Source organism: Sebastes umbrosus, chromosome 3 (assembly GCF_015220745.1).
Source record: "Sebastes umbrosus isolate fSebUmb1 chromosome 3, fSebUmb1.pri, whole genome shotgun sequence".
Lineage (NCBI taxonomy): Eukaryota > Metazoa > Chordata > Actinopteri > Perciformes > Sebastidae > Sebastes > Sebastes umbrosus.
The window spans coordinates 38,330,897-38,343,629 of record NC_051271.1 but is presented as its reverse complement, the minus strand read 5'-3'; the positions used below and the strand labels follow the sequence as shown (position 1 = coordinate 38,343,629).

At 41.8% G+C, this 12,733-nt stretch overlaps 1 protein-coding gene and 2 long non-coding RNA genes across 5 annotated transcripts in view; all 3 read left to right on the top strand.

The window, feature by feature from the left end:
- Positions 1–12,733, top strand: part of kcnq5b (potassium voltage-gated channel, KQT-like subfamily, member 5b) — a 161,284-nt gene that overhangs the window by 11,716 nt on the left and 136,835 nt on the right. The window lies entirely within an intron of this gene.
- On the top strand, positions 83–760 carry LOC119485081. The gene is made up of 2 exons (XR_005206182.1): positions 83–257; positions 361–760. It is a non-coding gene; the product is annotated as an uncharacterized LOC119485081 (long non-coding RNA).
- On the top strand, positions 3,060–4,187 carry LOC119485083. The gene is made up of 2 exons (XR_005206184.1): positions 3,060–3,514; positions 3,610–4,187. It is a non-coding gene; the product is annotated as an uncharacterized LOC119485083 (long non-coding RNA).

Below are 12,733 nucleotides of genomic sequence, written 5' to 3'. Positions count from 1 at the left end.
AGAAATCCTGACAGCTTGTTTCAAAAGCAGCCATTCTGAATACGGGCTGTGTGTATTTCCCTGTGGATTGAGTGTTTCGATACTTTCACAGTATTTATATAGGACTTAAGCCTGCTTTATAATAAAAAAAAAAACATGAAAATCTCACTTTTTTATAATATGGGACCTTTAAGAAGAAGAAGGGCTACTTTATTAATCCTCTTAGGTATTTCAATTCTACTGTAACTTTTATACTGAGTCCTGATAGCTAACTAAAGGTAAATATCTTGCCCACATGAGCACTGTAACTCCTCTGTTGTTGCATTTCCCTGCTATATAACATACATGTATATTTTTATCCTTTCCCTATATGTGTGACAGAAGCAGCACTGAGCCAGTCTTTGTGCTGAGTTGAGTTGCGCCCGGGGTCCCAGCCTGCCCTCCTTCCTGCTAGCACACACACATACACAGTGCTGCCATTCATCTCACCTCTGGATTAACAAGCTCTTATCCTTGCAAGTATGTTCGGGGGGCAGGAAAGTGTGGGGGGAAAAAAAGGTGTTCCTCCACCTCAGGTTTCTGAACTGGCACGCTGAACTACCGGAGTGGTGACATGAACTCCCTGCTCTCGCTTGTTAAATATCTATCAGTCGCTTTATTGTTAGGAAGACTGGAATTTATAGGCTGCAGTTAAAGGATGCTGGCTCATCCTGAAAGCTGAGTTTGGTAGGCATTGTTGGGTGTTTGAAGCCAACAGACACAATAAAATGTTTAGTAGACATCTGAATGACTTATGACGCTGCACGGAATCCCAGCGCCGTGCTATCATTTATAGGCCAGCCATTTAGATTCTGTCACTTCCTGTAAACCCCCGTCTTCATTATCTCTTTGTATGCCCTATGGTGTGGAATATGTCTCAGTACTGATCTCAGAAAGCTCTCTCTGTAGATGCTGGCGTACATATACATGCCTATTTTCCATTCATCTAGTGCATATGTTCTTAACCTGTGTGACACATGAGGTTATTTTGCGTCAGCACACAGTCAGGGTCCACTGTCAACTTTTGAGAGTGTGACTCAATGGAAAGAGAAGCTTCTTATAAACAGCGAGGGTTTACTTCAAATGTCAAAGAGAAACTGACTGGTTTGATCAGCGCAGTAAAGACGTAAAGCAGAAGTGTGATGTCTTTGTCCAGATGGTGGTTGCTTGACACTGTGTCAGTGAAAGGGTGAAGAGCAGAAGCTGTGGCTATGGGCGTTGCACACGCTTAATGTGATGTAAATTTGTCTGTGACTGACAGCTTGACGAGGAGAAGTGAAAAGTCCGATTCAGTTGTGGAAGAACAGAATTTGTGTGTTTAATGTAAATGGTTTCTATGGTAGTTTATGATGTCATAATGTGTTTGGGCATGTCTTAAATAGGGTCAAGGTTAACACGATTAAGATGCAAATTTGTTTTAACGCCACTAATTTCTTTAATGCATTAATGCAACTTGCTATGTTTTGGTTGTACCACGTCATACTAGGAGGCTAAATAACGCTCCAAACTTACGCTAAATTTTGACGAGGAAAAACTGTCATGGCTGTGCCCACTTTATGATAATCACATGCAGTTTGAGGCAAGTCATAGTCAAGTCAGCACACTGACACACTGACAGCTGTTGTTGCCTGTTGGGCTGCAGTTTGCCATGTTATGATTTGAGCAGATGTTTTATGCTAAATGCAGTACCTGTGAGGGTTTCTGGACAATATCTGTCATTGTTTTGTGTTGTTAATTGATTTACAATAATAAATATATACAAACATTTACATAAAGCAGCATATTTGACCACTCCCATGATGATAAGAGTATTACATACTTGACAAATCTCCCTTTAAGGTACATTTTGAACAGATAAAAAATGTGTGATTAATTTACGATTAATCATGATTAACTATGGACAATCATGTGATTAATTGCGATTCAATATTTTAATCTAGTAAAAATTAAATTCTGATTTCCAATCATGACTTTATTGATTAAATCCGACCGATCACATGCTTGTATTGTATTGATGTATGTATATGCAAATCACTGTGCCTGTTTGAATCCGGTCAGCCACAGCTGATGGGGATCGCCTGCCGTACGGCTCATGTTTCAGTCGTGCGTTTACTCAGAGGGAGTTCCCCTCGCTCTGCTTTCAGAGATGGCCTTTCTGTAAACACAAAGACAAGGCCTTGGTACAGGGCACGCCTGTACACATGCATTGTGGGTATTGTGCTTCAGCTAAGAGAAACATCATTTACCTAAACAGCACCTGTTTGCCTCCTTTGAATGACTGGCGCGCTTTAACGCCTCCCAAAGCGAGCAGGCATGGGGATTATTCACTTGTATCAGAACGAGGCTCATTTTCATGGCTTTTAAATTAAAATATTTAATCGCGATTAATCGTATGATTGTCTATAGTTAATCATGATTAATCACACACTATTTATTTGTTCAAATTGTAGCTTAAAGGGAGATTTGTCAAGTATTTAATACTCAAATATGGTGCTTTATGCAAATGTATGTATATATTTGTTATTGGAAATCAATTAACACACAAAAAATTAAGAATGTTGTCCAGAAACCCTCACAGGTACTGCATTTAGCATAAAACAATATGCTGAAATCATAACATGTCAAACTGCAGCCCAACAGACAACAACAGCTGTCAGTGTGTCAGTGTGCTGACTTGACTATGACTTGCCCCAAACTGCATGTGATTATCATAAAGTGGGCATGTCTGTAAAGGGGAGACTCGTGGGTACCCATAGAACCCATTTACATTCACTGACCTAGAGGTCAGAGGTCAAGGAACCCCTTTGAAAATAACCATGCTAGTTTTTCCTCGCTAAAATTGAATGTAACTTTGGAGCGTTATTTAACCTCCTTCGTGACAAGCTAGTACGACATGGTTGGCACCGATGGATTCCTTAAGTTTTATAGTTTCATGTGATTCCAGTATATTCACTCTAGCTTTAAAACTGAGTCCGCTACAACCTTTTCGAAATATCTATTGCGTTAATGCATTGAAAAATTAGTGGCAAATTTGATTTGAAAAAAAACGCAATATATCGCCTTGCTTACAGTATCGCAATATATCGCAATATATTGAATCGTAATCCCTGTATCATGATGCGTATCGTATCACCAGATTCTTGACAATACACAGCCCTACCTACAATCGTGGGCGAGGGTTTTTTCCACCTGGCTGCCATTTGAGTGTCACCGCCTGATGAGAAGGTTTTGTGGCTGATTTTTTCCGGCCAGTCATTTCACAGGTTGCAGTCAGTGTGACAAAGCACTCAGTGAGTCCCCTTTTCTCAACCACTCATACCATTTCTCCTTATTGCCTCTCCTCTTCTCTCACCCTTTCATATTAGCTGTAATGCCTCCTCCGGGGATTTCACGTTATTCTTTGCAGTCCTCTCATCTAGGCTTCTCTCTCCCCCCAAGAAAAACCTCATCACACAATTGTAAGGGCATTACATCAGAATGACCTACACCATCAGCTGTGAGTGTTGTTCAAGTGTTCAACGTACATCTCTTCATCGCCTCCTCTTCCCACTTACTGTCCCTTCATCTCTCTCTCCCCCGTGGCCTGTGCAGACAGTGCTGTTGTTTGCATTGCCATCACCACTGTGCCTGTGTTGGCACTACGGCTGAAGCCAGTCTCTACAACAAAGAGAGGTACAAAGACTACGACCTGTCGTAGCTCTATCCTCTCTTTTCTTAGCCTATTTCTATTGTTGTTTTAGTCGTTCCTCATGTCTGAGCTTTAATCACAAATGTGCTGGCAGATGCTTGCCTTGAGGGGAGCGATTCAGAGGGAGGCAGGCCGCTTGACTAATTTGCAGATCTGTGTGCAGTAGTTTGTCTGATACGCAGTGTTACGCAGGCAGACCGAGGCCTAATAACTGGGTTTATCTGACGACTGCTGAGGTGCTTCAGAACTCACACCCACACAGCCAGCCAGCCTCCTAATATTTTCACCGCATGAAGACTTCATGTTTGTTTGTTGTAAGCAACACCAGCAAAACCCTCAAAGCGTCGGAGAAATCCTGAAGTGGAAAAAAATATATTTTGAGTGCTTTCGTGTTGCCATCTTCAGCTCTCTTAAGACTGGAAAAAAAGACGTCTTGGGGTGGGTTTTAATAAGCAAACAAAAATAAATCAGAGTGAGTGCTCCTGCTTGCGTGTGTGTTTCTGTCATGCACTGACTACTGGCCATGCTGCGTCACTGCTGTGCCACCATGGCCAGCAGTTCGCCGTGGCTGATACAAGCCATGCTCTAGCCGCTGCTACTATACTATATTTAGGCATGCAGCAACCAGTTTAGTGTTCATGGGTCTGTTGGCCTGTTATGTCCCTGTGGGAACAACACAGCTAACCCTGAACACCCCCGCTGCACTAATCTAGTACCTAATATAGGTCCTCGGGTCTTTTAATTGAACAGAACATATACGTTAATTTCAACTTTCTGTGATTTGCATCACTCTCCAGGATGGAGTGGATCATTACTTATGGATGCAGGATGTGACTTTTCTCACTTTTTTCACCTATATAGCTTATTTTGCATAAAATTAGAACTAGGGCTGGCAGATACTGCCATCATATGAAACAAGAAAATCTAAGGAATCCATTGGTATCAACCATGTCATACTAGCTTGTCGAGAAGAAGCTAAATAATGCTCCAATCTTATGCTACATTTTAGCGAGAAAAAACTGTCATAGCCATTTTTAAAGGGGTCCGTTGACCTCTGACCTCCAGATATGTGAATGTAAATGGGTACCCACGAGTCTCCCCTTTACAGACATGCCCACTTTATGATAATCACATGCAGTTTGGGGCAATTCATAGTCAAGTCAGCACACTGAAACACTGACAGCTGTTGTTGCCTGTTGGGCTGCACTTTGACATGTTATGATTTGAGCATATTTTTTATGCTTTACGCAGTTTCTGGACAATATTTGTCATTGTTTTGTGTTGTTAATTGATTTCCAATAGTAAATATATACATACATTCACATAAAGCAGCATATTTGCCCACTCCCATGTTGATAAGAGTATTAAATACTTAACAGATCTCCCTTTAAGGTACATTTTGAACAGAAAACAAATGTGCATTTGTGATTAATCACAATTAAATATTTTATTCCATCGACAGCCCTAACAAAAATCAATCAATCATCACCAAATACATCACCCCATTTATAAAGGCTAGAGAACTTAAAGTGAAATTGCAGCTAACATCAAGAGACCCACAGTATCAAAAGGCCTCAGGAAAGACACTGTCGGTTCAAAAATAGCACCACTGTGGCTTGTTCTAGTGTGACGTAGGCTACACACTACAGTAGTCATAATGTGAGGGGGTGGGGGGTTCTATGCAAGGACAAAGGATTTACCACCATCTACACTCGCAGCCATGGTGAGCATACACACTGAAGATTGGCCCTAACCGGTGTGGGGGGGGGGTTGGGTTGGGGGTGGGAGCACATCAGCTCCGAGGCACTCTGCTTGGCACGAGCCTGGTAACGCTGCAGCGTAGTTGGTGACGGGTCAGAGACCCTCTGACCTCCCTGTCTTACCCACAGGGGCAGCACTGCAGCTGGGTAGCAGTGCTGACCCCAACTCACTGCCCCCCCTGCCCCCAACACAGTGTGTAATAGACCTTTTCTACAGCAGACATTTTGTCATGTCGTAATAACAAATGCACAGATGAAATTGATGACATTAATGATGGCTCAGTACCATTAAGTTTCCCCAGTAAGCTATTCCAGTGAGCCAGCATGCACGATACCCAACCACGATAATGTGCAAGGCGTTAAGCGTGCAATAAGTACGTCTTTATTGATTTCCGTGTGTCATTTGTACACCATGTATCCTGTACTGACTGCAATGTAAACACATCCGTGTATAAATGCTACGGTAAGAGTTAGTGACGTAGTATAAGATGCAAGAAAGACCACTTATGGTGAGCGGGGGTGGAGCCCGACAAACACCGGACTTTTAACCGGGAGTCACGTGTCACGTTTGTCACAAGTTTTCTATTTACGTTTGTGACATGTTTTCCGTAGTTGTGTTAGTACGTGTTTGACTTACCCTAGGTCAGGGGTCTGCAACCTGCAGCTCCGGAGCCTCATGCGTCTCTTTAGCCCCTCTCCAGTGGCTCCCTGTGGGTTTAAAAAAATGGAAAGGAATAACTGTTTTTTGTTTAGATTTTCATTTTTATTTATCATTGTTGTAGGTCTAATGTACGACGGTACGACAGAGTATTAGGGCCACATTGAGGAAAAAAAAATAAATCTGAGATTTCAAGAGGAAAGTCATAATATTACGAGAATAAAGTCATAAGTTTAAGAGAAAAAGAATCGTAGCATTATGAGAATAAAGTCATAATATTATTTAATTATTATTATGACTTTATTCTTGTAATATTGCGACTTTTTTCTCGTAAAGTTATGACTTTATTCTCGTAATGTTACAACTTTTTTTCTCGTAATATTATGACTTTATTCTGGAAATCTCAGATGTTTTTTCCCTCAACGTGGCCCTAATACTCTGTAGTACATTTGCACTTTGGCCCTCACTGCATTAGACTTATATACTCTATTCTTAGACTATAAGCTGTGTTACCTTCATCACAATGCTCAAATGTTTTGCGGCTCCAGACAGATTTTTATTTTTTTGTTTGCCTAAAATGGCTCTTTTGCTAGTAAAGGTTGCTGACCCCTGAACTAGGTGGAATGCAGCCATCATTAATGCTATTGAATACACCTGTGCTTTTCCTACGACATGTCAGTTTCTGCTGGGAAAAATGTCAATGTGCCTCCATGCTGGGAAGAAGTGAAAGAGAAAAACAAGGAACACAAGTCAGACAGACAGACAGACAGACAGACAGAGAATGACGTGAAAACAGAGACAGTTGCACCTTGTTTCGGGTTTCTGTCTGTCTTGTGATGCTTCCTGTTTCCTGTCACATTACAGCAGTTCTTCTAGAAATCTTTAGCTGTTGCGTAATAGTAATAGTGTCGTATGTGTGCTCATGTGGGCTCACATGCTAGTTCAATCTGTGTCAACCTGTGAGGCTTGTTTGCACTACATGTTATGACATAAAAAAGCGATCATGAGTTTGCCCCTCCTGTCCCCTCCTCTCCCTTCTGCAAATACACTACAGCTCTGTGGCCTTTATCTACTTCTCCTCTTTTTCCTCTCGCTACTGTAGTCCATGTCTTCATGTTAAAGTTTAGAAATACAGATTTTATTTTTTTATATGAGCTATATCCCATGTAGCAGTGAGCCCATACACTGCCCCTCTGTTTGGGAACATAAAAAGCTCCGTGTGGGAGCTCCGTAACCTCGCTCAACTCCAAAACTAATGGCAAAACAGAATACACTATGTGTTTGTCAAGATCACCAGGTTAAAACTGCAGTAGGCAGAATATTTTTGGCATCATCGGGGAAAAATTCCATAATAACCTTTCAGCATACCGTAATTCAAGTGTTCCGAGAGATAACTAGACTTCTGCTCCTCCTCATGGCTCTGTTTTCAGGCTTTAGAAAATCTAGCTCGTGATGGGAGACTTTGACCAATCACAGGTCATTTCAGAGAGAGAGCGTTCCTATTGGCTGTGCTCCGGCTGGTGGGCGGTGCTTGGTATTTCCTCAACTGATCTCAACATGGCACCGGGTCACAAACGTTCTCATTTTACAGCTAAACAGTACACTACAAAATAGAGATGTTAATAATTAACCGTTTAACCGACATTAAGAATTTTAACCGATTTAACGCTTTCGGTTAAAACGGTTAAAATAAATATTAATAATTAATTAAAAAGCTGAGCGGCTCAGAGGAGCGGCTTGTCACTTAAAGGAGAAAAGCTGGTCCACCTTAACAGCCCACCTTAAGAGAGTCTGAGCCGGAGTTGCAAGATACAGGAAGTCGTCTCCCGTCTTGAGCTGAGGAGTTGTAGCATTTATTCACCGACAAATAAACTGTACACACACTACTACAGCTTTGATCGGAGTTCACGAGTGATTGACAGCCGGCTCTCATAGACGGCAGATGGACGGCAGACTGCAGATCAGTTCTGTTTGGTTGTTTTCAGCACCGGAGGACACCGGAGGACACAGAGGAACATGACTTTTTCCAGATTACCTGTTTTATCAGCACTACTGTCAGGATATAACGATTGTTTTATAAAAATATCTTTCTAAAATCATATTTTGCTCCAATTCTACCCACTGTAGCTTTAAGCTGAGTACTCAGGTCTCGAGCTGTCTCGTGAAAATACCCTTTTAAAGTATAATCATTTATTTTAATTTCATGAAATCACTCCTTTAGTGATATTCTGTGATTCTGCCTTAACCTAGATTCTCTTGGGTTAATGTTTTATGACTGCAAGTCACAAGTGTCAGAGGTCAACTCATTTCTGAGTCTGAATTCTGTGAGAGGGAGCCATATTCTCTGGTCAACTACAATTTATTTCCCCCCACAGCTATGCCCCCCTCCCCCAGGCGCAATGAACCAGTGAGAGTCCCCAGAACTATCCCAAGGCTCACAGTCCCACATAGCCACGACCCGGTTTGATGTAATCTCTTATTTGTCCCCACAAAAATTAGACAACGTGTACTGGAAAATTGGTCACCTGGGTTTACAGGACTGAGGTTAAAGTGCTGAGGTATGGATGAGCGCCGGGGTGGTTTTAACCATTACATTGCTCTGTTAGCACTTTTTTGTAGCACCCTTGTCAGAACACATTAGTGGTGGGTTTGGCCCCCGAGGTCACCTCAGGCGAAGTCCACTGTCATCCAGATGCACAGTGTTACGTGTGTGTGTCTATTTGAGGAGGGGGGGGGGGGGGTTGGGGGCTGAAGGAGATCACACACATGCTGCTGACATGAAGAAGTCTTCATGCGCCTCCACTTTATTCAACTTTTTTTTTCCAGGCCTCTGGCAGTTTATGTGTGTGTGTGTGTGTGCGCAATGTGTTTCCCTCAGCAGTGTTATGTCAGCTCCTACAGCTGCAGCAATTCTGCCTTTCATAATGCCGTTCCATGTATTTGAAATGTGATAAGTACACATAATGTCAGCATCTTTTGTAAAATCACATCATTAATCGCATACACAAACACCACAACAGTGGGCCATATTAGAATGACAATAAGCTCAACATATTGCAGCTAGTATAGAGGAGCTCTGGCGATATGAGTTTCCATGACAATATGAGACAAATAAGAGAGCTCCATAAAGGCTGAAATCATCTGTGCCCAAATTACAGGTGCATCAGAAAAAGGTAAAATTATTTAATATGGAGAAGACGGTCCCAAAAATAATGAGGATCATTAATCCAAACACAGGCAAACTGCAGTAACAGAGGAACATTACTGATGTAGCACAATAGTGGATTCAAACATCTTCCTTAACTGAGACCAATCGATGCCTTTTTATTTAGACTTTCATGCACAAGAAAAAACACAGATGTACATATGTATCCATGTAAGATGCAGTAGGCAAACACTAATTGACTGTACCACGTCCCCAACGTTATGAAGCTTCTAGAGTTGACCTGATTGAACTTTTGGCTTTCTTATCTCAAATCAGGACTATACCTGAAAAACACTAACTCACTTTATATAGTTCCTATGGCTAATGTGCAGCAAACAGTTGCCTAAAGTACACATCCAGCACACACAAAACAACATTAATAGTCATTTTGAGTCAGGTCAAAGAGTATAGAAGCAAAGAGGCGAAACTCAGGTGCTTTTTTGACAAACGATGGCGCTGCTGTGGTAGCGCTTTCGCTATTTTGGACTGAAAACACCAACGAGTCTGTGGCCATGGATGTATAAAGAGACGTCTGTAAATCAGAGGATCTTTTTTTTCAAAGTAAATAAACTTCCCAGTAGGAACACTTAAATAGCCCTCATTTAAACCGTTATGTTGTAGAATGAATTAATAGCTTAATCCATAGTTATTTTCCTCGGCATAATGAAGGTGCATCAGACCCACGGGACTGCACCGCCCTGCACGCTCATATAACATATCTGCTCTGACAGCTTCCTGCTAGCTGTTTGCGGCTGTAATAATGGATATATTGGCTGTAATTCATCACTTTTATTATCTTATAATATACCCATGGGCTGTATGCTGTCAGCCTGTACCGCGGTGGATGTATTTACGTCTCTGTTCCCAAACAACCGGCTATCGGCCAGTAGCTAGTAGCATGACATCAACAGGATTTTTCTTGCTGAGAGTTAGATGAGAGGATTGATACCACTGTCATGTCTGTACAGTAAATATGAAGCTGCAGTCACGGAACGATTAGCTTAGCTTAGCATAAAAACTGGAAAAGGAGGGGCGGACACAACTAGCCTGGCTCTGCCCAACGATGAAATATACCTTCCAGCACCTCTAAAGCTCACTAATGAACATGTCATATGGGAAGTCGTGTACACGATAGGTTTGGTATTCAAGTGGTTAAGTCGTGAGAACACCGCTGCTAGTGCAACAGCTAATAGATAAGAAACACATTGGCTAATATTAATGTTACTGTCGCCATCTAGAAGCCACCGAGGCTAACAATTTAGCAAGCTAGCGAGTGGGTAACGTAATGCAGGAAATGCAAAGGCATACTGACAGAGGAAAAAGATGAGGCCGTTGGGAATATCAACATTTTCCTCAGACATTATAAAATTAGGAATAAAAACTGTCTATACATTGTCTAAAATTACAATATATTAAATAATAATGGACTTCCATGGCTACCGCCATTTCTGAAAACGTCACAACTCGCAAACTCTGAGCTTTCAGAACATTTCCACTACTGAGGTTGTGAATACCATCAGAGTGCGGCGCTCATATGGAGTCCTGTTGTGAACACGGTAAACACGACCCATTTGAAGGCAGCAATTGTCTTCACGTAGTACGCTAAGCTAACTGGCTTTTGGCTGTAGCTTCATATTTATCACACAGATTTTGAGAGCGGTATCAATCCAACTCTTTGCAAGAGGGCGAATCAGCATATTTAATAAACTATCAAAACTATTCTTTAAATATAAAACATACCGTATCTAGTGACGATTTAAGTCTACAGCTCTGGGTTTAATAAGGAAAAGGAAAATGGCCTGTACCCAGGTTTGCCTCACGACTGAACTTTTTGAACTGTCTCTAATCATTTGCACATTTGTTATATGCATCATATATCACCAAGTCAGGTTCTTATTGTAGCTCGTGGGTAAAATGATACTTGTTGTTATTCTCACCTCTTCATCAAAGCTGAAGGGTGGCCTCTCTCTTAAACTGGGCTGTGTTTACTCTGGCCTGGTTCCTTCTCTCTTTATGAGCTCTGACAGGAGCTACAGACGAGGAGATATGATCACACACCGGTAGCTGAAACCACTGTGTGTATTTGTGTAATAGCATTAGGGACAGTTGCTGCTTTGAAGGGTATAAAGAAGTAGGGCTGTCGCGGTGAAGGAATTTCCCCTGCAATGATAATGATTGGATCGACGGCACGATGTGCAATATTATTGCTTTTGCTTTTTTTGGCAAATTACTTCATTCATCCTGATTTTAGTGCTATATAAATCAGCTTTATTATTAGATTATTATTACGAATATTATTGCTTTTCAAATGAAAAGATGACATTTTTAAACTGAATGAATACTTGTTCATTGTTTAATGCAGAAAACAGAAGAGCAATGATGTGCAGCATTTTTTTTTATTCAGCTGGAAGCAGATCTGTCCAGGGTGACAGATCTGCGGTTACAGGTAATGGATGGATGGATGGATGGATGGATGTTGTTGTTCAGCTCTTGTAGCCTGTAGGATGTGACCGTTAGTCTTTGTCGTATTTGTCCCGCTTATCGTCCATTGTGATTGGACGGGTGGGTAAACAGTAACAGTGATGAGCGCAGTGTTTTACCTGAAGATGAACATGTTTCAACTCTCGCCGGCGAGAAAAAGACACACCAAATGTGCAACGCTCGGCGCAGAATAGATGCTCAGCGCCTCGTCACGCTGCTGCCGTTTGTAGCATAGCGTAAATACTCACATTGCAGAGACTTCAAAAAAGAAAGAAAACATGAACATAGCGGTTGTTGCGGTTGCTTGCCATCCCCTGCAGTTGGCTTGTCAATAGTATTGCAATATTGTGGGTATTGCGACAGCCCTATAAAGAAGTGAATGAGTGTGTGCATGTGACAGAGAGAGAGAGAGAGAGAGCGCTGTAGGACCGATGGTAATCTCTCAGACTGTGTGTGTGTAGTTTGTTTCTTCTGTGTCATTTTCAATCAGCATCTCATACACTGTAAGGAAGGATGAGGCCACACGGGTTCAATATTATCATTTTTACATTATTATATCTCAACCGTGCCGTACTTGATGTTCTGAAAGCCAGGGGTCAAATCATGTCCACTCAAAAACCAGCATAACCGACTTTCTTACAAACTGTGCGTGCAGAAACCTCGTATCCAACCCTTAAATCATGAGGAATCCCAGACAGCAGCTTGAATGTCAGTTACTATCCTATGATCAGTCTGTTAAATTGACTCCGAGCTGCTTGCCCGTTGCTTTTGTTTGCCAAGTCATGTCTGCCTGTAGCTCGACAAATCAACTCATAAGTGTTTGTCTTTGCAAAATAAGCTTGACCCCACAGCATGGCAGCTCGTGTGTCGGGGGGGGCGGAGGGGTGGAGGGCGGGTTGGGTTTTGGGAATCAAGCTGAGCAG